This window comes from Cygnus olor, chromosome Z (genome assembly GCF_009769625.2).
Source record: "Cygnus olor isolate bCygOlo1 chromosome Z, bCygOlo1.pri.v2, whole genome shotgun sequence".
NCBI classification, from domain to species: Eukaryota; Metazoa; Chordata; class Aves; order Anseriformes; family Anatidae; genus Cygnus; species Cygnus olor.
Genome location: NC_049198.1, coordinates 70,941,069 through 70,967,942, shown reverse-complemented (window position 1 = coordinate 70,967,942; position 26,874 = coordinate 70,941,069). Strand labels below are relative to the sequence as shown.

The 26,874-nt window shown below is 39.7% G+C and overlaps 1 protein-coding gene across 3 annotated transcripts in view; it reads left to right on the top strand.

Annotated features, from left to right (window-relative positions):
• Window positions 1-283: 283 nt before the first annotated feature.
• Window positions 284-26,874, top strand: part of PTBP3 (polypyrimidine tract binding protein 3) — a 59,545-nt gene continuing 32,954 nt past the window's right edge. Inside the window, exon 1 of one of the 3 annotated variants that reach the window (XM_040540941.1) lies at window positions 284-410. The gene's annotated coding sequence lies outside the window, so the exon portion shown is untranslated. Of the gene's footprint in view, window positions 478-19,391; window positions 19,482-26,874 lie in introns of those variants that run through there. The other 2 variants (XM_040540940.1, XM_040540942.1) reach the window with 2 other exon arrangements.

Here is a 26,874-nt window from a genome sequence, read left to right as displayed (position 1 = left end):
TGGAGGGGGAGAAAGGGGGAGGTGGTGCTCCGCCCGCCGCGGCCGCCCCCCCCCGGTACCGTTCCCGGTCCCCAGCCCCCAGCCCCCGACCCTGCCCGGTCCCCGTCCCCCAGCCCCCCTTCCCCGCTCCCCGGCCGGGCCATGGGCGGCTGAGCCCCGAGGGGCGGTGTCCCTCAGGGGTAAGGGGGTGGCGGGGGGGTGCGGCTCTGTGCCGGCCTCGCCCTCTTCCCGCCCCGTCCCCGCCGCCGGGGGAGGCGGCCCGGGCCCGGCGGGGGCAGCGGGGAGCGGCGGGGGCCGGCTCTCGGCGGGGCCGGGCCGGGCCGGGCCGGGCCGTGGGGATATTGGCGCCGGCCGCCCCGGCAGGTAGCGGAGGAAGGAGGAAGCGGGCGGCCCTGCCGGCCGGTGTGCGGGTAACTTTCTGCTTCCCCCGTTCCTGAATTCGCGATTTTTTTCCTCCGTTTCTGTTTGCGTTGTGGGGTGAGTGGCTTCCCTCAGAGCGCCTTTCCCTTTTAATTAATTCGCTGTCATTAATTTATCGTCGTTTTATTATCACTGCTATTTATTACTGCTGTAGTTATTTAATTTTAACTACTGTCGCTGCTTAATTTTTTTGTCTCTTCCTGCCTTCACCCCGAGGGACCTGCCCTGCGCCGCCCGGAGAGCTGCTGGGCACCCGGTGGTAGCGACGGGGCGGCTGCCAGCACTGCCAGCCCGCCTCCTGCGCCTCGGGATCGCTGCTCTTCTCTCATTTCTGCCTTTACTTATCGCTGTCTCAGAGCTGAAGTGCATTTCTGACCGTGGTGAGAGATTTCCCTGTCCCAGGAAGCAATGCTTAGCGTGCGCTCTGTGAGCTAAAAGCTGAAGTCTTCTCCTTTTTTCCTTTCCCTCTCTATTTTTTTTTGTCGTAATTTATCATAAATGCGTGAAAACTACCACTTAAGGCAGTGCTAACTTCATGCAAGGTGTTTACATAATTAACTTAAAGTTCGCGCTGCAACTCAGTGACTTGCAGAAGCCAAACTGTTCTTCAACTCTAAGAACTCTAGTTTTTGTTTCAGAACTTTTTTTTTTTTCCTTCTCTTCTCTTTCTGGTGACTCAAAGCAGCTTATCCGAAACTCTTCTGACATCTCTCAGCGCTGTTGGAGCGTAAGCCTTCGCAGGGAGGCAGGTTGATGAGAGCACTTGTTGTGTAAATGCTGATTAGTCAGAAAGAAAATGGTGCTAGGAAGTACTTTTTCAGAGAAATTCATTCAAAAATATGAGTAATTTTGATATGATCGGCATTTTTTTCAATTTTGCTTTGAAACTAGTTTTTTTGGAAATCTCCAAAAGGAAGTTAAGAGTGCTGACACTGGAGCAACAATGTCCTCCTTTTCAATGTGTAAAATGTATTTATGAGTAACTTGTGATTTTTCTGATTTAATCCATTTTAGAATAGAACATTTTTGGTTTCTCTTAAGCTGTGAAATTGCCAGCTAATCTTAATATCCTATAGTTCCTATGTCTGGTTCCTATAGTCTCCACAGTATCTTTCAATTAGTACGATGGGTTTCTTTTGCCCATTTTTTTAAATTATTTTTATGTAGCATTTGTTAATTCTGTTGAGAGAGGATGGATAAAGGTTTATGCATCAGTGTGTGTAGTGCTTTGGAATACTGACACTAGAGGTAACTTACGGCTGGTGACATGTGATTCTGTTTTGAGTAGAAATAGTATATGAAAACAAATGTAGTTCCTGAGTTGTACAAAGGTAACATTGCAAAGCAGAACTTCCCCAATAAACTTGCTTGCCAATGAATAAGACAAAGGCAAAGCACCCATTAAAGGTGAATCAATGGAGTGTTTCTTGAGAAATTTTCTTAAGTGGATCTTTTTGGGTGTTTCAGGCATGATGCAGGTTTCTGGTGATAACTGCAAGTTTAAGTCTGCTGTGATTTGTGGGATACTGCCTCTGGTACTTTGGGAAGGTCTGTGTTTTTGGGGTGGTTTGGGGTGTGTGTCCTTTTGTTAGGAGATGCTAAGTACTTTCTGAGAATTGGACTTGATTGCAGGATGTCCAGGCTGTTAGATGAATAAAGATACAAGCTGTTGAGAGGCATGGTTAAGTTAAATTGCCTTATGTACCATGAATATTTGAAAGTAAAAACGAGTTATAAGTTTTCGTAATTCAACTTGTATTTTTGTTGTTAAATGCTCTTCAAAATAAGAAGAGTAATAAAGTAAAATTACACTTCATTGGAACTGTTGTGGAAATAATATACACGGGTTAATTTATTTCTGTGGGATACAGAGCCTACTTTGGATCCAAAGCTTGCTGCATTTAGTGAGAGTGAGAATACATTAAGTTAATAAAAGAGGAAACATTTTGTGTTTTGATCAGGAGGCTTCTGTAGAAAGCTTGTAAAAATTTCACTGTTTTGTGGCAAAGCACTCAACTCTCTAATACTGTTTTTGGAGGGAAATGGGATTCAAGTTAAACTGATTAAGTTTGAAGTAAATCATGAGTGGTATGAGCTATAATTTTCTGTTGACTTTTGAAGACAGGCCTTTGTGTACACATATATTCTTTAAGTGAGGATAGTGACTTTCTTGTGGGTTAGTAAGACGAAAAAAATCAGAAACAACAGTAAACACAGCAGATGAACATCCATTTGCAGCCTAAATTCAGCCCCTCCGCTGCCAGATGAAATCTTCAGGTTTAGAAAGGATTCTGGATTCTGCAAGATGACGTTCAGCCTCTCAGAGACACATGCACGTCATTAGACCTGGGTTTCTATCTCACAAGTCTTCGGGGTTTTTTTATTACACATATGCGATAGCATTTGTGTATCCTAAGTTTTCCTATGTGTAATTCCTTCAATGATACCTGTTTCTAACCCACTTTGAGTTATATGCTTAGGAAAAATGTGTCCCTGGTATGAATAAAAGCATCCCTCCTTATGAGGTTGATGTTCACTCAACAAACTGGCTTACTAATAACATCTGATATAATTGGAAATGTGAATCATCTGACATCAGAAACATGAAAATAGCAAAATATAAATCACTCCCGTGATTCTCTTACCAGTTGTCAAGTGATTATTTGTATGATTTGGTCTATGGTCAGGAAAGCTAGTCTGCTTGGGCCCCCAGTGGGGGGAGGCCAGCAGCGAAGCATGCAGGGTCCTACTGAGGAGCATTTATCGAGTTTCCTGCTGCACAGATGCTCTGCTAGCTGAATCACCTCTCGAGGTATTAAGCGATAAGCACAAGTGTGTTTAGATTGACTTGCTTTCAAAGGATATCCTGATTAAATGCAGCATTGTGTCAAAACGTGAGGGTGGGAGTTCTTCTGTAATGAAAGTACGCCTACAGCTGTTTTAGGGTGCAGCTTGATTCTGTTCCATCGCACTCATTAACAGAGTGGCACTTTTGCTTTCAGTTTTCCCGGTTTTGGCTGCTGTGTATCATTTGTATTTTTAATTTTGTTATGTGTTGCGTAAGCTCTGTGTATTTGAGAGGCTTTTTTCATAGCCGCCCATGGAAATAGAGCTTATCTTTCCAGGTGTGTGGACGCTCCTTTTACACCGGAGTAAAAGGCAGCATTTCTGATGCTGTGCGGCAAAGTGGGTAGCTGAAAAGCAAGAAGTGTTTTGACTGCTCCTGCAGACAGCACTCTTCCCTGCTCTCGCTGCTTCTCTGTTGAAGTTGCTCGAACTCATCGCGCTTGCCAGAAGTGCAGCCCCATCCCCAGCGGTGCGTTTCTGCCCTCCCTCACGGTGCTGCAGCTGTGTGTGTGAGCTGAACTGCGCGGTCAGTTGTTCTGGTACCGTGCTGCCGGGCTCTCAATCGCGGCGGGGGGGCTGTGGCAGCACACGGGTGGGGAATGGCATGATGGCTCCTCTTGCTGCAGCCTTAAATCAGCATAAACCGGCCAGGAAACCGCACCCTAAATTTCCGGTGAAAGCTGATGAAATGAACGCTCATATGATTCAATAATCTAGCCATTATCTCTGCAATTAACTTTCTTAATCATACCGTGCTACGAATAATTTAGCTCGATGCTGTTGTTCATTAAAAGACATGGTGTATTACGGTGGCATTTAAAGCCCAGGAGAAGACGTATCCTTTCTGAACAGTGCATACCAGAAGCAAGGGAGTTGAACTAATGCTTTCTTACTTGCCCTCTGTTCACACGATCGTGCAAGCATTTGGTCAGTGATCCCACGGGGATCGTTCCGTGTAAACAAAACATTACCAGCTCTTCGGAGCTGCATTGCCTTCATTGTGGAAACGAGGATGATCAGTCAGGCAGAAATGATATCCAAACGTGTCTTCTGGTTTGGGACCAGACCGTAGGGGGAAATGAGGCACAGGTCACCCTTTTCTTACCTTTAGGTGGCATGGTAGCTGTGTGCGTGGTAGTGCTTCAGAAGGACGTCAAATGACTTCCCTCTGTAATGAAGACAGGCCCCTGCAGATCTGTTTGGTGTACCTTGCAGAGATCTGGTTAAGACTGTCGCTCCAGCTTGGAGCCTTGCTTTCTAGGTAACTCCTAGGCACCAACACTTTTTTAAAATGTCTGTGGCCTTTTCCATGGAGGATTCAAAGCACGTTTATGCACTCGTCCGGAGAGACATTTTTCTGGGGCTCCTTTTGAGCACGTGAACCAAGCTTCTTCATCTCATGAGACAACAGACTCCCATACGCCTTCGAGCCTTTTAACCGGAACGCTTTATACACTACAAATATTTAGAATATTGTTTGCCAGTCAGCATGAAATGCATGTTGCCACAGAGACCCAAAGACCACTGCAAATTAAATGAACTTAGTATCTGAGTACTCTACTGACTTGTAATATTGCCAGCTGACTTAATTTGCAAATTACACATAATCCTTCTTGGTTTTGTTAGGTCTTATTTTCCTACCTAGCTTTGCTTGCCTAGATGAGGATTTTCTTTCCAGTTCCATTTCTCTGGGACTTTTGGTTGTTCGTTTCCCCATTTTACTATCCACCACAATGCATTTGTTTTCTTATTCTTTTTTGTCACGTGCTTCTAGTTTCTCTTTCTGGCTTCATGTCTGCAGACAAGTTACTTGCTCAGATCTTGTGTTACCAGAAGAATTACTCCAACTTCACGCCTCTTCTTTCTCCTCTTGTTTCAGTTGTGTTCTTTCCTAAAGCGCTGCCAATTCGGAATCCGTGATTTTTTTTTTTGTTATTGCTTGTTTTCTTTTGTTTTTAAGTTATTCATTGCACAGTATAATACATTGGATGTGGCGGAAAGTGTTGTGTGAAACTTCCTGCACAGAAACCTCTTGAGCTCAAAAGTACGTGATCTGTTAACTTTTCATTTGGCCTCTCCGTGCTAGCAGTCTTGTTTCTGTGTAATGAAACTTGGTAGAGGTGCACAAAAGCTTGCTCTACATACAGAACTGGTCAGTTTCAGAAAATTCAGAAGAGTACAAAGTGCAGACATCCTTCATTTCTTGAGGCTTTTTTCTTCCATTTTCAAATGTTTTTTCTCCTTGCTCTTTTTCCTCTGGACATCCAAGCAGTTATACGGAAGGGGTATCAAAGTGTAAGTAAAGGTATACATGGCAAAAATACATATGCTGTACAGTCCTGTAGGTCAGTTTTAACACTACTTTAGCTCGCACCCTGAAGGAAAGATCAGTGAGTATAGGCATCACTTCCTGATAGACAAAATAAGCTATATGCAGTTCTTGATTTTCTTTAATGTTCCTTTTTTTTTTTCCAGATGAAAAACAGCAGCTCTCCGTTGCTTCAGAAACAGAGTTGTCTTAACTATCATTAGTCTGGAAGTGTAAAATAGATCTGTTACTGAAGTCTGTTCATATATAACTTCCTTTTTTTTTTTTTTTGTATAGCCCTGCTTTATCCAATAACGTATGTTTTCCAATTTATTGAAATAGATCTTTTCTTTGTACAATAGGTCTCCCTCCCCACCCCGCACCCAAAAAACCTATGGAAGTAAAATTAAGTACCTTACAAATGCAAAGGTAGCTTGACAGTAACTCCTCATTGCTAATTCTTATCTGCAGGATCCCACAAAATATTTTCTGCAAGGAAATTGGATGGCTAATGGCATTTTTTGGCTTTTGCCATCATGTAAAATGTCTCAAGCGTTTGTGTGCATTTGTGTATGTGTATATGTATCTACATATAATAATAAACTCATGGGACTGTCGTGTAAATGCAAAGATCATTCAGTGTATGCTGTGTCCTCCCGCTGCAAGTGCTCTCTGCTGATTTCTGCTGCCTAATGGTTGCTCTCAGTAGGGCGAAGGACTGGACAGTAATAGCATAAATACAGTCAGTGCTGTAGAATCACCAAGGAACAAGACCATGATTCCTTAGGAATTACTGATTTTTGTGAACTTTACTTTGCATGGGTTTTATCTGTGGTTTTTTTTTGGTATGAAACAGACCTTTCTAGTGCACACTTGTGGCAAGCGTTGCTTGGCATGCTGTGAACAATGCTGTCTTGGAGGAGCTCTAGTTGCTGTTTCGCTACCTTAAAAGATAGGGAGGGGGACTCATTACACGTTACAAGAAAAAAAAAAACACAAGGTCTCAGAGTTCTCAAAACATGCAATCCAAAACCTAGATTACAGCTGTCTGGAATAATGAGTGTTAATAACTTGATGTTTAACCAAAGCAATCTGATTTAAGTCTGTAGACCACCTAAAGATGGTAATTCATTTAATTACCAGTATTTTATAAAACACCTGGAATGTTAACAGGATCCATGGATTTAAATATTTATAACATTCAGGAATAGGTTTTCTTCTCAGGATCAGGTTTCTACCATAGTTGGTTGTGTGTTTGTCAGCAAAAGAGCAGGGTTAAAATGTCAAAAAAAATCAACAAACCACAACCAAACTAAAAGGTTGCTTACCAGTAAGGTAACTGTAATGTTATAGTTGAATCACTTCACATTATACTTTGAGCGGGGAAAGTGATTTTGCTAACAAACTTGTGCCTTCTGTTCATAGTCTGAAGAAATGAGGACTGTCGCAGAATGTGGTGTTGTGAGGTAGAGCCGAAATGAAAGCCACGTTCCATGTGAACAGTGATGTTTAAGGGAGGGGATGAGAGGCGAAGAGCTTGTCCCTACATACTGAAAAGGTGCCAGCATTCATTTCTACAAAAGATGTAGGGGGAAAAATGTACTCAAAAATAAGGGTATATTAACTCTCCTCTCTCCTCAGTCTCTAGATAGTCTGAGATGATGATTTATATAATAATTATTATTGTAAGGATGATTCTAAGAGTGGCTATCCTATTACTAGTTGTTCCAACAGATGAAGCAGAGCTGGGCTGAGGAATAGAGGCCAGTGCATGAGAAAGTGTCACGCAGTGAGAAATGATGAGAAACACTGCTAAGGAAGTGGGGGGGAAACAAAGCACAGATCAGACAGAAAGGACAAGAACTGCAGGTATCATAGATGTGACCACGTTCTTCTTGCATACAACACTACTCACCTAGAAAATCTTGAGCAGTAACTGAAAACTCTTGTGGATAGCAGTCTTATACTCCATTGTTAATCTTGATGCAAATCTTTCATCTATTAGGACAAGAGCTTATTCACGAAATATTTAATTTACGTGATGTACATCATGCAGATTTTGTTACTTTCCAACCACTTGATTTCAAGTGTGCAACTCTTAGAGCTTTTAAATCCTAGAATTATGTGATTGTTTGAGAATATGAATTTTTCATTAAAAAATAATTTAAAATCGTTTAGATTTCATGAAAAAAATGTTTTCTTGTGGAGAGAAGCTTAAAACGTGAATCCAATTAAACATTTAAAAGACAAACAATACAAAATATGTATCTTTACAGTGTTGCAGTTAAGTTGAGAGCAGTATTTTTTTTCTTGGATGCTTTTTAAGGCTCTTAGGTACGTAGTTACAAAAAGTAATTTCATGCTTTTAAATTGAATGATCACTTCAAGGACAAATCTTCTTGGTAGTTTCACATGAATTGATAGTGGATGTTAGATACATTGGAAGGGAGATTTTTTTTCCCCCCAAATATGTTTTTCCTCAGCTAAGCTATGTATATTATTTAGTTTTGTAGAACAGGAGTAAGAACAAAAGTGGATATTTTGCATCCTACAAAGTAAAGCTGCTGATAAATGCTGTATGCTGGAATCCTGTTCATGCATTTTTTCCTGTTTTCAGAAGGAACTAGGTTTAAAAATGAATTGTAAAAAGTGTTTTATATAGAAGTTCTGTATAAGTTTTTCTGGTTGTTTTTGTGATCCTGCCAGTCATGTTTTCTTTTTTCTCTATACTGTGCGTTGTTAAACTATTTCCTTTGCAAAAGAAAAAAAAAATTCACAGCTCATGCTTTATGACCATGTTTTTTTCTCCACTTTAGCCTATTTGCCATTATCTTTGCACTAATTTGCTCTCCAACATCTTCCATTTTCTCTCTTCAATGTTTTTATACAGCTTTGTAAGATCTTATAGCAGTTGGTTTAAAGGTTGGAAACGTATTCTATCTTTTTCTGTACACCTGTTCCTTCTTTTATTATGGAATCACAGAATGGTTTGGGTTGGGAAGGACCTTAAAGATCATCTAGTTCCAACCCCCTGCCGTGGGAACAGAACACGTCCTATTTTTGCTGATGTGATGCTGGAAGTCATAAGCCTCATGTTTTTGTTTTGTTTCTCTTCGGTGTATTTCCTTCTGAATTTTAACTTTTAATAATAATATAAACTGGATTGTCAAATAATGACACTTCTGTACTTCAGAAGTCCGTGTAAAGGTTTTTTTCTGACCAAACTGAAAACACCTTACTGGTGACTTAAGTAGATTACTGGAGTTTTACCTCAAGTAAATATCTTAAGACTTGTGCGTAATAAAGTGCAGCAAAACTATACATGATGTGACATTACACAGATACATTTGTGATTGAAAATTCTGAAGGTTACGGCAAATGATTTTATTACTGTACAGGATTTCATTCTGTGCAGTGTTTGTTTACGGATGTGCCCACACATTCAATTGCTTATGTAGCATTAGGGTGAAAATTTTAGTAAAGATTGTGGTGTGTTCTGTTTGTTTTTTGAAAAAGAAATATGTTTGAAAGGAACATACTGAAGTATTTTTCTCTTGAAATAGCCTGTGTTACCTGGTCAGGAAAAACTTAATTTTCATCTTCACATATTTAAATGTTAAGCTAAGTAGGAGGCATAGATGTTTATCTTTATTGCTAGAAAGTTTGTATTTAAACCATCAGAAAACAACATTACTGAAAATTATAAGCTGGTGATAGTGCTACAAAGAAAAGCTGGTGGCTTTTTTGACACGCAGCAGATGATCTGCTTCTGTGTTGTGATGCCTGTTTGGTCTCTGCAGCATCCAAAGTTGTGTATAGATTCTTGTTCTTCAGGACGAGTTTAAAGCCACCATACCAAGTAAAAATACTCCATACTTTAAAAAATAAAAACAGCTGTTTTAGATTCTTTTAAAAACTTATCTCACTAATTTTACAGCTCTTGATAATTACATGTTCAAGGTTGCCTTTGTTGATAGTTTATTTTACTGCTTTGCTCTCCTTGATCCAATGCAAGTGTCTCAAGCAGTCTGAACATTATACTTAAGAGGAAAGAGCCTAGAGGAAAATATTATTTCCTTAGATTCTTGCACTGCAATATACCATAGGTGAAAAGTATGTGACCTTATAGCATTGTGACTTGTGGAGTCTGGTCATGAAGTCTGTTTGGAACTTAGTCAAATTATCCTGTTGCCCATTGTAACAAATTTGTATCTTATTTTAAAATCCGAAGTAGTCAGTCTTAAGTGGGACAGCAGTCTGTACATCCAGAGGTAGACTTAGTGTTACTGAAGATATTTTTCTCTTTATTTCTAAAGGAAGCATGGTCATAAAAGTCTGTGGAGCGTCACATTACTGTTCTGTTTAGGTGAACAGTAGTAAACTGTTAGACTGATACCTACATCTGACTCACACCAAGTTCTTACTGTGAACTCCTGTGATAAAGTAGATTGTAAAGCATTTCTACACCATGTCCTCATTCAAGTGTGAACTTCTTTGATGTGTAAATGGCGTAATTTATAACTTTTCATTTTTTCCGCTCTCTTGCATTTGTGCAAGATTGGTGGGCCTTACGTTTTAGTATGCCTACTTCACAGACTCTGGTATCATTGGTATTAGTGATGCTTGTTTAGCAGTTCTCCTAGTGTACAACCCAGATACCTTTTTGTTTTGCTGGAATAACAGGTGTGTTCTTGTCTTTATGTGGGAAGGCAGCTCAAGAAATTTGAGATGTTCACTCTAAGATGAATGTTGTTTAGTAGTTTTAAGTGTGAGTAGGCTATACTAGTGCACTGGAAAAGGGAACAACTGGGACTTGGAAGATGTAAGTTGTTGTTATGAGCTTCAGATTAATAATTTTCAAATGGACATATTCCATTATAATTGCTCATATTTTACTCTTAAAATGAAAATGAAGTGCACAACATTTATTTTAATGCATAAATTAAATCCGTCAGGGAGCAGAGAAGAAATTTGTATTAAAAACTGATCTGCAGATCACTTAATTACCTTCATTACATTGATAATTTTGAGACTGCTTCAATCTGGTTGGGTTTTGAGTTGTTTGGATCCTCCTGTGCTTCTGATGTGTTTTCTTATATCCCCAATATATCAGCTGATAATGATTTTTAAGAGAGTCATAAATCACTTCCCGAGACTGTGTGATGCTGTTTTCTGCAGAGTTCAGAAAATAGCAAGTAGTATTTCTTTGCTTGTCTTCAGATCAGTAACACTGGTAGAACACTACTGAATTCTGCCCACTCTACTAGGAGCAAATTGAGGAGTTGATATACAAAGTAAACTAGGAACATTTCACAGTATTTAAACAAACCATTTGCAGGAGTTCAGAAATCAGCAGGAAAAAGCAAAGCATGTCATACTATTGAAGGCCACAAAAAGTAAAATGAAAATTAAGCTTGACTGCCTTCACAGGTAGGTGTGAGAGGACTGGAAAGGGGAAGCAATGGTAATAACATATTAATCCAGTTGGCGCTGGTAGGTTTTGTCATGTCTTTGCCACAAGTCACGGAGTAAAAGGCAAATTATTATTTACCTTACGGAAGAGAAAATAAATGAAATACAGTTCTATAGAATAACCTACTGTTTTCTTCCTCTCACACTTACACGACTTTGCAGACCTTAACGGGTAGTGAATTCTGTGTTTGCATCATAATATAAAGCAAAGGTATATACTGTATTGTATTTCCAGCTTTAGCGCACCTTGAGAACTTAAGTTTCTATTTAAACTGTCAGGCATCTTTGTCCAGGAGCATTAGAGATTATGAAATTCATGTTAGTAGTCTATGTAGAGCTGTCTTAATTTGAGCTCAAAATAACATGGCAAATCTATTTTACTTGATATTTTAACTTATTTGGGAAGTTATACAGTTCTCTGAAAACCTCTAACTCTTTTCATGTTCATAAATTTCTGCTCAACACTTAAATGTTTCTTGGAGTATAATTTCTTAGCTTTTGTAACACGGAAAATATACAATATTAAAAGTGGGAGTGGTGTTTTTCATACTTTAAAACATTGGGTAGCAACTTTTCACATCAACTGAACTATCTAGTGTAAGCCTGTATATATGTACACATACTTATATATGTACACACAAAATAAGTGAAGCCCCTATAAGCAAAGGTCTACTTTAGTAGACTCTTGGATGTGAAAGACACTGAGCTTCATTCTTAAACTTGTAAAGAAAACTGCATTGTGAGTTCCAGGAGAAGAGGGTAGAGGATTAACTAGTTGTCAGAAAACTTGGGATACCAAGCAGCCACTTTCTAATATGTATAAACCATGTCACAGCAGGTGGAAGAGGCAGAATTTGTCTCCTGAACGTTGCCTGCCCTTCCATGTTTGAGAGCAGGACGGTGTACCCTGGGTTGTCGTGTGGGATATCCTTACTTTGGAGAGGGCAATGTGAGGTCTCTTTCCTGGAGATGCATCTTGGGCCTCCAGTTTGAAAAATTCTCATTTTTATACATAAGTAATCAATTTTTTTTAATTGTAATATTATGCGCTTTGAAATAGCATTCATGCATTCACAGTGCTAGAAAGAATTCAGTTTATAAGAGTTCTGCTTGAGGGCAGTAATCATTGATAGCTTATAATCATTGAAAATTGGCAGTCCTTGTAAAAAACAAAAAACAAAAAACAAAAAAAAAAAAAAACAAAAAAACAACATTAATGTTTTCTTTTCCATTCAAAAGCTCCGCTGTATGTTGAAATTCTGCAAAAAGCCTTCGTAATTCATCCTCAAGTAGTCTCATGTCACTGGAGTGCTTGTGAGCTTGCAGTGAAGGAGTACTGCAAGAATTTTTATGTGAGAATTATAAAATGCATTAAGTTCGAAGCAGCTTTGAAGAGCAACTACCTCAAGTGTAGTTCAAAGAAGACAGGAGTGCCCTGTGGTGGCCTGCTATTGTAATAATCTACATAGGAGTTTAAGGTGATTAGACTCTTTAAAAAGTAGATGCGATTTTCCGTATGCAGATTTTTTGCAGTTTCGGTGTCTGTACTGCATAGTTTCTCTTGATCACGTGTTTGTGAGCCGCAGTTACCGTATGACTGGGCCTACAGAGCTGACATCACTTGAGTAATTAGGGTGATGTTGGATGCCCTCAGTTTGAACTTCCTTATGTTGCCTCACAGTTGTTAAGGATAGGACTTTTGTTAGATAAAGCACAATCTAGTGCGGGGGGGTGGGGGAGTTCCATCATTAAAAACAGCCAAACTAAACTTGCATAAACTTGCATTGGAATATTTGCCCAGTGACCCACTGCAACAATCAATGAGTAACAGCTTGCAGATGTCTACCAGCCACAAAAGATTAAACACTCTGGAAGATGCTCTACCCCCGTAAATGTTATCTGTCTCATACCGAAGGGAAGAGGTACAAAGAGGTGCAGGGAGGACCTCTGGGGACACCTGACATCAAGCTTGCGTGGTTGGAACCAGCAACGCTCAGCATCTTGTTCCTGACACCCACCGCTCCTTTCAGCAGGAATGATGAGTTACAGAGAAATGCTTTTCTGTAACTTCGTAACGTTCCTTGCATTAATAAGCACTCTTTCACAGAGGGAATAAAAAGTTACATTCCTTCACATTAGTCTAATTATTGCATGCTAATTAATGCTGGTGTTTAGTCTGTCCCGACATAACCCATGCCATTAATAAAAAGAAAAAAAAAAAAAGCTGGTGTCAGAAGTGGGACCTGAAGGCTTTAGTTTGTGAGGAGAGGACTGTGCAGCAGTAGTGCTGTAGGAACATCCACGATGCTGACACTGCCCACAGCTGCTAGGTTAGTTCTCCTGGTGTCATCTGGTGGAGCCAGCGGTATGAGTGATGCTCAGAGGTAAGGGTATGGCAGGAAGTGCACTTAGTACACCACCTGAGTTGTGTTAATAGTGTATGTAGCATGTGCTAACTCGTGTATAACAACGCTAACAGCTATTCAGTGTGATGTTGCCAGTACCAGGTATATCTTGACACTACCTTCTTTGTGGGGTAGGTAGCATTTCAATAGTGTACATAAGGTAGCAGTAACATTCTGAAACACATTCAAGTGTAAAACATGGAATTAAAAATTTTCCCTTCCTTGATATGTTTTCTCATTGAGTAACTCTGAGTATACAACTAATGTTCTTTACACTGTTTGGGCTGTCCTTGGGGCTGTCCGCTGTGATTCCTGGGGGAGGTGGGGAGGAGCTGAGAGGTTGTTGTTACTTAAGTAGCAGTTTGAAGAAATGGGAGTCAAGGTCATGTGGCTGTGTTCTGAGCAGCCTATCTTAACTATTCCTCTCTTAACATTCACGTGGGGAGGTTGTTTCTTGCTGTAGGTGCTGCAAGATGGGGAGAACGGCTGAAAAGTCACAAAAAACACTGGTGGTGGCAGAAACTGAAACCATGTTACCCTTAAATAGCGATCCCACTGCCCTGGGGAGCCTGTCCCAGTGCCCGACCACCCTCTGGGTGCAGAACCTTTCCCTCACACCCAGCCTGACCCTCCCCTGTCCCAGCTCCATGCCGTTCCCTCGGGTCCTGTCACTGTCCCCAGAGAGCAGAGCTCAGCGCCTGCCCCTCCGCTCCCCTCGTGAGGGAGCTGCAGGCTGCCATGAGGCCTCCCCTCGGCCTGCTCCGCTCTGGGCTGAACGAACCCAGGGACCTCAGCCGCTCCTCATGTGTCTTCCCCTCCAGCCTCTTCACCATCTTTGTTGCCCTCCTTTGGACACTCCCTAACAGTTTTATGTCCTTCTTATATTGTAGCACCCAAAACTGCCCACAGTGCTTGAGGTGAGGCCGCACCAGTGCAGAGCAGAGCAGGACAGTCACTTCCCTCAACCAGATGGCAGTGCTGGGCCTGAGGCACCTCAGGGTATGGCTCATCCTGTTGGCCCCTAGGGCACACTGTGGACTCCAACCCCTTGCTGCAGGCAGGGATGCCACCCACTAGATCAGGCTGCAAAGGGCCCCATGCAGCCTGGCCTTGAGCACCTCCACAGGTGGGGCATCCACAGCTTCTCTGGACAACCTTTCTAGGACTTCACCACCCTCTGAGTGAAGAATTTCCTCCTAACATCTAATCTGAATCTCCCCTCTTTTAGTTTAAAACAATTCCTCCTTGTCCTGTCATTATATGCCTAAGCAAAGAGTTGCTCTCTATCTTTTCTATAAGCCCCCTTTAAGTATTGAAAAGCCACAGTGTGGTCGCCCTGTAGCCTTCTCTGGGGAGCAGAACATCCCCAGCTCTCTGTCTTTCTTCATAGGAGAGATGTTAGCTCTGATGTTACCTCCGTCATTGCCAACTGCAACACTGATGACAATATCAAACCAACAGGAATTCAGTCTGCCCCTGAAATGATCTTATCCCTTGACTTTATACTTCTGCATTATTTATTTGAAACCATTTGCCCTTAGTAGCCTTACCTGGCTGGTGTGAAAACCCGACAGGGACAGGAGATTAACCGTAGACTGTGATGGTCTGAATGAGGTAACAACGTCCCTGAGTGCTGCTGAATTAGTGTGCTAGAACTATGACATGAACTTAAAGCAATAAGTAAATAAATGCTGCCTGGTGTGCAACCATTGATATAGCTAATGTGTTTTTTATTAATTTCCGTGGCCACTGAGTGTAAACTGGAGTTCCTTATTCCTGGATGGGGGCACAATACATCTGTAGCTACCTGCCACGAGGACGGAGGCGTAGTTCTAGCATCTAGCTAGAACTGTACACATGGTTTTGGAGGAGAACAACGCCCCAGGTCACTTAGGGTGCACTGATTACATCAGCATATATGGAAACAGTGCCCAAAGGGTGGATAACAAAGATAGCTGGAACTGAAGTGATTCAGGATTTACAGTCAAAGGAATAAGGTGAAGGCACTTGCAAGACTAGAAATACAGTTTCTGTGGGTCAAAGAGCTATATGCTATATGCCTACCACTGTGTTCTACCTGGTGTGATTAATAAAATTTTGGCAATGATTCCACCAGCCAACAAAAGAGGAAACAGCTTTCTCTTAGAGTGGTAGGATTTTACCGAATGTACTTCTGCAGAACAAGTCAGCTCATGAATCCTCTGTCCCAAGGCACCAGGAAAAAGAGAACGTTTGACTGGGGACCCAAAAAACTGGTCTGTGACCAGTAAAGCAACAAACTGCACATGCAGTTGTGCTGAGCCCTGTCAGAACGGGTCCAAATGTCTGAAATGTGCTATATGCACTAGTAGGGGTCGAGTCAGTCCGGTGGGGTTTATGGCAGAAAGTACATATGGGGAGAGAGGCAGGAATGCTCCTTGGATTCTGGAGCCAAAGCTACTGTGGACACGAGGAAGACTGTATCCCAAGAGAAAAAGAAACATGAGTGCCCTGTACACTTGTTAAATTATTGACAGTTTGGAGTCCCACCCAGCAGGTGATAGAAGTGTATGAAGGTGAAGTATAATCAAATGAGTATGTGGAAGTCAAAGCCACAAGACAAGCTACTGGTATGGTATTACTGAGGAAATGGCACAGGTGAAGCATCTATATTGATGCTTGGGTGGTTGCTGATGCCGTCTGGGGCTGTTTCACTTGAGACTGCTCACAGTGTAGCCATGAATATGTGTGGAATATGTAGCTAAAGTGTATCCTCAAGAGATACTCTCTGTTGGGAGTCCAAATGCTCATGCCTTGTTCTACCTCCCCGTTTACCCCATTGCCATACCATTGTTGGGAGCACTTACCATATTAGTTATTGTTGCTGTAGTCGTGTATGTAAAATTCTGGAGACTGTTGCAGGTGCTGTCATTTGTGATACAAGTAACCTCACACTACATATTGTCAGATGAATGAGAGTTGTGAAGGTGTCAAGCAGGGGTGAAACATGCCTTGGTCTACTGAGCTGATGCCACCCGATTAACTACGGTGATCTTGGAGGCCTGTAAGTGTGACCTTCGTTATGCTGCTATGTAGTTGTTAGGGAAGACCATAATTTTGGAAAAAACAGGCAGGTATTACAGAAAAAAAATATGTTTAGAATTGGTAGAAATAGCAGAACCAAAATGATAACAACAACATTTGGCGAGCAACTCGCTGCACAGACAGCGGCTCAGAGTTGTCCACCAACTGCTAAGGAACAAACAATCTGGAAGATGCTATTTCCCTCTTAAATGTCTGATCTACCTCAGCCTGGAAGGGAGAGGCACACATGTGCCCTCAGCGATACTTGGCCTTGGAGGACCTCCAGGGAGACCTGGGGTCAAGTTCATGTGTCTGTAGCTTGCACATTCGTCTCTGCAGCTTATGACTTCTGACATCCACTGCTCCTTTCAGCAAGGAAGGGGCTAAGTGAGGAGAGAGACTTTTCTGTAACGTTGTAATGTTCTTTGCATTAATAATCACTCTTTCACAGAGGGATAAAAAGACAAATTCTTGACACAAGTCTCGTTATTGTATACTAATTAATGCATTTAGTCTATCCTGATCTAAACCATGGCATCACAGAACTTTGAAGTCCATGTTTTATGAAGCTAAAATTGTTACCAGTTTGCTCTCAGCTCTTGTTACCACCTGCATTTTTAAGGTTTCATTCTTGATAAGCATTTTGAACATTGTGTTAATATTCTGAGGAGGGATAAGTGTGGTTTTCCCACATACCATTGCTGTGAAAAACAATTTGGCATTTGTTAAAATGATCATGTACAATTATTGCAGGCTTGAAATTGCATTTTATGAAAATAATGAGATAAATATACAAGCATTAATGTAAACAGACAAAACGTGGTCTATAAACATTTTCTGACCTTGTGTGTATCTTTGTACCGTCTAGTCCTGAAATCTGTTTCACAAGGTCAAAAACAATTAGTAACGCTTCAGGAATGTCTGTCCTAGAAATGTAAAAGTTTGTTACCTGAAGCTTTGTTAGAAGATTTTTTCAGCCTTTTTCTGTAGGCTGACTGCCGTAAGTTTTGGGAAAGAAGTCCAGAAGTCAGTGAATTCTGCTGTAGGCACGAGTTATTTGATTACTAGTACTAGTTTCTCCTTAAAAGGAAGTTTTACTGACATTCTAAATGGGTTAATTTAAAATGTGTAACTTAAATGGTGATTAGAATTGTTTAGGTCCAGATTCCCTGTCCGCAGATGAAGTGTTTTAAATAGGATTGTTGTTTTTACTTCCTCTTTTATTTAGATGTTGATTTCTCTTGCACAGTGTAAGTTGTAGCTGTGAAGGATACATTTGCAGGATATATTTGATATATGAAGGATATATTTGCACATTTACTGTGTTTAACATGTTTCTCTCTCAAACATTTAGTCTTGCTTTTGGATATGTGTCATGGCTTTTTCTAGTACAGTCAGCATGTGTATTTGTCCGTTTGTGTGGTTCTGGGAGCGTGTTTTGAGAAAATATAGTCGTATGCTTGTTTCTTCCCAAAGTCTTTCCCAGGCACACCTCTCAGCGAGTGTCAGAGGCAAGATTCTGGGCCGTATGAACTTTTGGACTGACCTAATATGTCCATTCTCACATTCTTCGTTTACACAGGAATAGGAATGCTGTTAAAGTGGACAAATGCTTTAACTTTTAAATAGTTGTTAGTTAAATAACAACTTTCTAATCTGTTGAATATTTGTGCACCAAAATGGATTTGCATTAGCAGATCTTCTTCCAAGAGTAATTTTTTCTTAACTTGTTCACTCAATTGCTGCTCTGGATAGAGACTGTACAGTTCTGGGATTACTTGCTAGCTTTGGCTAAAGTGACATGCAAACGCACAGAAGTGTATGAAGCATGGAAAGGGTATCAGCACATCTGAAGTTGAGCCTGGCACAAATAAGTTAAATTTGGAAAATTTGCAGAGTGTTAATGTGAAAGACTGAGCTGGCAAGTAAACCTGTGTACATAAGCAAAGTTGTGAATTCAGAATCCAGTGTAGATATACCACTTCAAGAGTCAGGCTTGATATGAAGCAAGAGAAGCTATAATCATTAGATTTTGTGTGTGAGTTATAAAACTTTCCCAAACCTGACATGATATTCATGATGCTAACTGTGAAGCCTGTATCTGTGGCAGTGATATTTTCCTCCTGTTACAGTCATAGTGGAAAAAGGACACAGAAGCTTTTGTAGTATTGAGGTAGGGCAGACCATGAGAGGCTGAAGCCTGGTATTAGTTTTTCTGGTTACATCTGTAACATCACGTCTTGTAAATAGTTGTATGGTGCTAGTATTCCTGTGAATAAAAAAGCAGGTTTAGCAGCAGAAAAGCAGCAGAATCATTCTATGATTCTAAAAGGAGTCTCTCAATAAAGAATGATTTGAAGCAGGCAAGTAAATGATGCAAGTATTACAGTTTTTAAACTCTCCTTTTGGAAGAAAAATATTATAAGAATAATATTGATTGTAAATATCTCTTGCTAAGTGAAAAATAGATGTTAGTTTCTGATCTTTAATATAGAACTACTTTCTGTCTAAAATATGGACTATATTACCTACATTTTTACCTCTTCTGCTATTAAAATCGTAAGCTATATAAACAAAACCGCCTTCTCTTTGCATGGCTGTTTACTCTGGCCTTTGCAGCACGTTGCTAATCACAATATGCTTTCAAGAAGACTTCTTAAAGCTTTTACTGGTGCCAACAGAGTGAAGTCTTGTTGAAACCTCTTCTGTTTCCCTGACCTCCTAGATGCAGCTCATCTGAACGTGGAGTAAATTGATTGCTGCTTAAAGGAGGAGGAAACTAGCTTGTTTTAATTAAAAAAATAAATAAATAAATTGCTTTCCAGGTGGGCAGGTTGAATTTGATTCCTTTTTAGCAAGACAGAGTAGAAGAGAGGGAAAGCAAAAGATTCAGTGATCTGCTTATTCACCTTTGTGGCAATAAGCTGTTAATTCAGCTAGGATGTGCCGTGAAACCACGCCATCAGGTATGCAGACACAGCTCTTTGATTCTACAGAGATGATTGTGTGTTATTTTTTGTTCCAATTAGCCTGACCATTTGGCTCACGGTGGGAGAGTGGGATGGAGTGTGTGGGAAGAGCCTAAGCTGATATTCTGTTGAAGATATTATATCAGAAAACTCAACTCCACTGTCAGTATGGGTAAATTTCTGTTATCTGACTTAATTGTTAGGTTTCTGTTCAATTACTGATCTCAGCTACATCCTAGGTCAGATGTCTTACAAGTTTCTTGAGCATATAGGATAATATTATTATTAGATATAAATTTTCTTGGTATATACACATAGTATTTACAACATATTTGAAAGACCGGATTCTTCTATTGAATGAGCAGAATCTACTAGTATGCCTTCTCCCACTCTCTGTCCTAAAACCTGAAAGCAGCAATTCACTTTCTCAAGAAAATATTTTAACAAGTAGCCAAATGGTACTCCTTCATGCTGAAGACAACATAGGCAAGCTGTTTTTAGAAAAGAGAAAAAGCACACAGTATTATGGTTATGTTTTGAAAATTGAATTTTTGTGCTTCGTTGAAATAATGATTGAGTTGCTGTCAATTTAAGAAGCACTTTTCATTACTGGGCCCTTGCATATTGCTAGACAATGGCTTGCAAGGAACCAAGGAAACAAGGCTTGCAGGGAGTCAAGCAGACAAAATGACTCTTCCATTCTTCCTGAGCTTGTTACTTAATGAAAGCTTATGGTTCTTATACCTAGTGTGTATTTAGTAGCCTTTTTATTTTAGGGAGAAGGGAAAAACAGAATTCTTAGAATATGTTCTACAGTGACAAGTAGACAAGGAATGCTCAGGTCATATTTAGGGTAGGAGGACGAATTTACCTTTCAGAGTTTACTTTTTTTCCACTTTTTCTGTTATTGTACTTGTTGAGTACCAGTAATAATAGAAAAAATGTTCAGTTAAATGTAACATGAACAATTTAAAAAGCAAGTACCTTGGTTTCTGGTTTCCGCTACTATAGTCAGGGATAAACATGGCTATTGAATGGCTGTGGTGAAACTGACTGTATGCAAAAAGCTAAAGATGTTTAAAGTATGACTTCAGGGCTTTAATTGGCAAAGTTAATTTTTCTTTTTTTTTCACCCCCGTATATAAAATCAAAATACTTGTTGTTTAGGTTTTGGGGTTTCTTAATTGATTTTTAGTCCAAGTCTGGCAATGTTTTATGCCTCAAAGGGTGTTGCATCCCAAAGACAAGGAGTTGGTTTTGTAATGGACTTGTACCTTGTGCCCATATTGCAATTCAGAACTTCTACAGAGTAGGTGTGGTTTATATTTTAGAGCAGTTAAACTATGGCAAGGCAAATATTTAAAATGGAATGATCTTGACCTGCTTTGCCAGGTAGTTATGGAAGCAGAAATTGCTGTTGAGTATGCTTGCCACTATGGATGACCTGAGGACGTTTAAAAACAGTTGGATTCTTCATTTTCATCCTTCTACTTTTAAGATCTGTCCCTGGTTTCAAATGATTTCAAGATAGCAGGTTGTCACTACAGCTTGTGGTTTCTCTGACTTTGTGCATTTGTGAGAGTGTTGATTAAACTGCATGAAATCCAGTTGTTGAGTCTTGTATTAATAAGATATGACCATGGACATACAGCAAAATTGGATGATTCATTTAAAATCATTTTCCTTTCCCAGTGCTTAGTTGCCTCTTTTCTTGCGTTAAACCTGGATGAACTGTTTCTCTGCTTTGTCCAGAGTCTGGTAATGATTTAAATAATATATACTGCTTATAATTCCTTTGTGTAAAATACAATTAGTGCTTTCTGTGCAAAGCTTACAGACTGATTGCTTTTACTTCTGGAGCTCTAGTAATTGACCTAGATACACTGGGATTTATTAGTAGTTCGACAAGTTAGGATTTTTTCTAATCATAGTGCTGTTATTAGTAATTTTGCTGTCAGGTGTGAGTACAGTTTAGAACCCAGACACAGTACTGCCACTTTCTCTGTATACTGGTTTGGTTTTGTGTGGAGATTTCAAAAGACATTGCAGAATACATGTCTTTACATATTAAACTTGATTTCAGCTCAGTAGTGGTATTATTTGTATACATGTAGGAATAAATTAATAAAATTATTCTGAGAATTAACTTTTGGAGACCTGGCAAGCAGATTCTAAAATGCAATGTTGGCAGCCTCACCCAAATATTGTAAGTAGGCAGGCACGCTGAAACAGAATGACAAATGGAAGAAAAATCTTAATTTTTTAGCTCTAAGAGGACATAACTGTATTTGCAATGATTTGGGAAACAAAGAAGTGTTTCATGCTGATGGCTGGAATCACCATATTTTGTTACAACTTGAAATTATTTTTCTTTCTCATAGAGCACAAAACACAAGTTAGAAATAATAATAGAAGCAGACAGCAGTTGAAGCTTTGTTGCAGGTTGCTTACTTCACCTGATGTAAAGTTCATCCCACTGTCACTAAAAGGAGCTTTTCAATTGTTGTGGCTGCCCCATCCTTGGAGGTGCTCAAGGCCAGGCTGGATGGGGCTTTGGGCAACCCGGTCTGGTGGGAGGGGTCCCTGCCCATGGCAGGGGGTTGGAATTAGATGGGCTTTAAGATCCCTTCCAACCCAAACCATTCTGTGACTCTGTGATGATTCTAATTGCATTCAGGGCTGAGGCAGTAACTGATGTTACAGTCTCAAAGTTTATTAGTTTTACTGATTTTTTTTACAGCCAAAAATAGAAAAGGGAATACTTATACTCACTACATATACACTTGATTTTTAAAAGCCATTTATAATTTTTTTAGTTTTGATACTTATGCAATATTAGAATGCCTACTAAGGGAGTTTTCTGTGTTTTCTAAGAATTTCAAGATTTCATGCTTTGTCATTGTGATACTTTGACAGGGATTTCTTTTCCAGAAAAGCCCAAGTCTGTGGAAGATTGAGCAGCATTGCAAACACGACAAGTTTATCCAAACCTTAGTTTTAAAAAATAAAATTTTGAATACTTGAGTAAAATTTTGATTGCTGCCTGTTGCAAGTTTCCAGATTTTTTTTTTTCAAGTTATAGTAGTAAATTGAGTGTAAATGCTTTTAAAGATTAAAGATGTTCCATGGTGTAAAATATAAAATTAGTTTTGTGCCTCTATCTGGATGTATGTTTCTTAAACTTTTAGCTGACATGTTGTAGTACTGGCAGTCTGAGCAGCACTTCTTTGAGGTTGATTTGACAGCAGCATCCCCAAGGTGCTTTACAGTGCATGAATAATTTGACAGTGCTGTGTAGTCTAATCTGTTAATCACACTAGCTCCAGTTTCCTGGTTGGAGGAGGAAAATTAAAGGCACGTGGAAGGGTGGAGGCAACAACAGCAGTTACAACAGCAGTCTCATCTACCTTGGAGTGTGCTGGTATCTTTCAAATTATAACATCTTAATTTAAAATTTTTAAAGGAATAAAAGCAAACAAACGAAAAGAGTATGATGCTGATACTCTTGAAAAAAAAATACTTAAATGAATGATGTTTGCTTTTTAATATTTTAGTAACATTAATTAAAGATAGAGAAATGATCCATAACAGATAGGTATTTTAACTAGGGTCAGAATAACTGAAACTTAATTACAAACGATGGCACTGCCATCTCTGTTCAGTTTGATGTCAGCAGTGGCTGGATTTGGCCAAGATTTGAAGCCCTGAATCCCATCCAGCACGCTGCTGCCATTATTTCAGCCAGCAGCGTGCTACCTGCTGTCAGCCAGCCGACGTCTGTTGGTGAGGCTGGCTCCAGCCGCATCGTGAAGGATGTCTGTTACACCCGGGGATGTTGTCAGCACTTTTGGCTGAAGTCGTTGTGCTTAAAGGGTAACGGTATGCTTAGTGAAACACCGGTAGCGGTCCTTTATCTGCTTGTCTCCTGGAAGGTCTGTTGTCAGCTTTAAAGGCTGGAAGTAGTCATTGCTGCCTGAAATAGCCCTTGTATTTTCTAGACCCAGAGGATGAAGTGGGCTCCTGTTTGATCGCGTTTTTTTTTTCCTCAGCGAGTGTCTCGTTGCTGTAAAGGAGCAGACACATGCAGGACGCTGCACCACCTGCCGACTCCCCCCTGCTGTGGGTCTGGACAGCGCTGCGCAGCCTCCTGCACCCAGCGGGTTAGGAGATGGCCCACCTGGTGCTTCCCCTCCCAGCAGCCCTCCCTGAGCTGCTGACTGCTGCAGTGGTCATAGGACTGAGACTTAAAGCACTTCGTTGTGGCACGCTTTGGCTATGTCTTGTTGAAAACAGCTGATTTGAGTGCAAAAGAGTTCTTCAGCATGGATTCGCGTGGTAATACCTGTATTTTCCGTGTTATGCAGTAAAACCACGTACATATATATGTTAATGTGAGTTGGTAATGCGGCAGAGAAGGTAAATAAGTCGAGGCACATACCATGCAGTAAGAGTATTTCACGTGCGTGCTGGTTAGCATGGTGAGAGAGGCAGGGGGAAAGGCGCTGCCTAAGCTTTTTGCTACCTGCCCCTCTCTGTCCTCTCCCTTCCTCCCTCGCAGGGAGGATGAATGCTGTATCTTGGTAAAGTTTGTCTCCTTTCCCATATTCCTGCTGCTGGTGTGAACAACAAACATGTACAAGCTAGAGACAAACTTTGCAATCTGTATCTGGAATGTGATCATTACCAATGTAATAAGCATTTATATGGTTTTTAAAAATGTTCTTACTTTGGATTTCCTCTTTTACAACTGATGCATCAATCTTAAAAAAAAAAAAAAAAAGTAGACTAAAATGAGAAATACCTCTTTAAAAGAGCAATACAAAGGTTTGTGCATGTGTGTATAGTCAGTTTTATTACTGATCACTTTTTTTTCTAGCTGTTTTGCAGAAAAATGGTGAAAAGGGTTCCATGATTCTACTATTCCATTACCCAGATTTGTAGAAGTTAAGATGGGGTAACTAGACAGTTTTCAAAACTGTTTTCTCTGCAGTTCTTGAAAGTGCTGAATTTGAAATTGTTGTTAAATACTTAGTGCAGTATATGTAGGTCTGTATTGTATTTTCGATTTCAATGCAGCATCTGCCATTAGGAACAGCTTATTAAAGCTATTTTTGTGTAATGGCAACTTCATATTTTAGTAATTGTTCTAATCATGATTAGAAAAGATACTTGAGATTGTATAACAGCATACATTGTCTCAGCTTTAATAACTGTTTATTACTCAATTTGTTGTTCTGAAAAGAAGCCTTTATCTCTTCAATAATGAAATGAACAAGCCTAATACTTTAGTCATTTTTCTTCCTTTTTCCTTTTTCTTCTTTTTTAAATTACCATTCCATGACTTTTAAAAAGTACACTGTATCTTGTTACTGGTGTAGCAGGGAGCTTCAATAATTGATAGCAGAGACAGCAGAGCTGGCTGTATTGCTAGCAGAGCATTCAAGCCTACAGAAGAGCAGCTATCTGTGCTAAAACAACATTCTTCAAGGGTGACTGATGATCAGCCTGTTGAGCCAATGTGTTTGGGAGGGATCTTTTGCATTGGACGAGGGAAGGTTTGCATTTTTATGATCACTGCCTGTAATTTTCTTCTGTTTCTTCACATTGAGGTGCTTTTTCTGTATAAAGTTCACTTGGTTTTTTACTTTTTTCTTTTTTTTAATTTATGTTTAATGCAAATGGTATTACCTTGTAATTTCTGTTAGTTCAACTCCACTTTCTTTGAAATGTGTTTATTTTATTTTATTTTATTTTATTATTTTTTTCATCAGTGGCATTGTACTTTGTACTTCACATTAAATTTTCAGTTTGGAAGTAGAATTTCCAATTTCCATCTCTGCTGTTGCAAACATAGTCTGTGGAAGAAAGAATAAAGGAATATGGCAGGTGTTTAGAAAGCTTATTGTGGAAGTGGAAAATAATGGCAATTTTCATGCTTCTTCACGACCCCTAGCTCTTTTTTTGTCAATCAGATTGTGTAAAAGTTAATGAGATACGCCTTTGAACTTCATTTTAAGTTAACAACAGTTTGTTACTAGCATAACTTGAAAACGCCATGTGTCAAAATGTACCCTTTTTGGAACAGAAATTCTTCTGTTTCCAAGTAGAATCTTGGAGAAAAAGTATTAAAACTGCAATTTATATGCAGGCAAAAAGGTGCTTTTTGAAAGAGTTATTATTTTATTGGGCTACCTTTTTTTGTTGTTCTAGCTATTTCATAGTAGAAAGCTATGATCATATTCTTCCACTTTTTGACTTAGAAATAATAGTCCAGAAGGATGCTAATGATTTTCTAGGAAAAACTGTTTTCTTTCAGATGAAATATAAGTTTGTCTGAACTTATTCCATCTGTAATTAATGGAACTGTACTGGAAAATTTGTGATTGTAAGAAAGTTACAGGAAAAATATTGCAGTTGAGGGTTGCAGAAAAAATGTGTTTCTGTTTATATACTACAGTCTTTTCCAATATTAAGATGTTGTTCTTAGGGTTCATTGATTTCAGATGTAATGCTGAATAAACACGTGATATAGTTTTGAAAAATGTACATCTTCTAAAGAAGTATTTCAGGGTAACACTCTTACTGTCCTGTTTCCAACAGTATCTGACTTGTAGACTTCAGAAGCCTAAATTTGTTGACTTTAAGATGCTTGCTGTACCTGTTTGCTATAAGTGCAGCCTTATTTACACTTGAATTTCAGAATCATTGACACGCATACGTCACCATCAGAAACGTAAAAATCACAGAACAGTTTAGTAATTCCAAGGAAGGCATCTACTGCAGTAATTTAAAGCTTTACAATATACCTTACTTAGTCAGGGAAATTGGCCATCGTAGATAGAGAAGAATAATTTGTTTCATTATCATGTCATTGAGTGCTGCATCTTGTAGATGCCCCTTAGTGGGCTAGTTAGTCTCTACTACACATTTTACTTGCTTTTAAAGAAATGTCCAAAATTAAATTACGCTTTCCAAACGACAGGTTTCCGATTCCTACTTAGTAATGAAAGAATAAATTGGAACCACCTTGCCTATCATGAGTCAGTACTTCTAAACAAATGCAAAAATGTTGTAGTGAATTAGGAAGAGTGGAAAGCCAATTTGTGATTTAAGAAAAAACAGTTCAATATACTGTGAGGTTGTTTGTGTATTTGGGATGATGGGATGAGGTGGGAGAGAGAAGATGCTGAAGAACGGCCTTCTGTTGCAAATGATCTTCCCCACAGTGGGGAAGCAGTATGAGCACGTGGTTAATTGCAAGGAGGAAAAGGACCAAACCACTGCTTTAAGCACAGATGGGCTATAAACCAGTCCTCAGCGAGCTGTACTTCTGCAGCCAATACCAACCAGTGTGAGGGCTTGCTGCTGCCAAAAGGATGCTTTCGTAGTC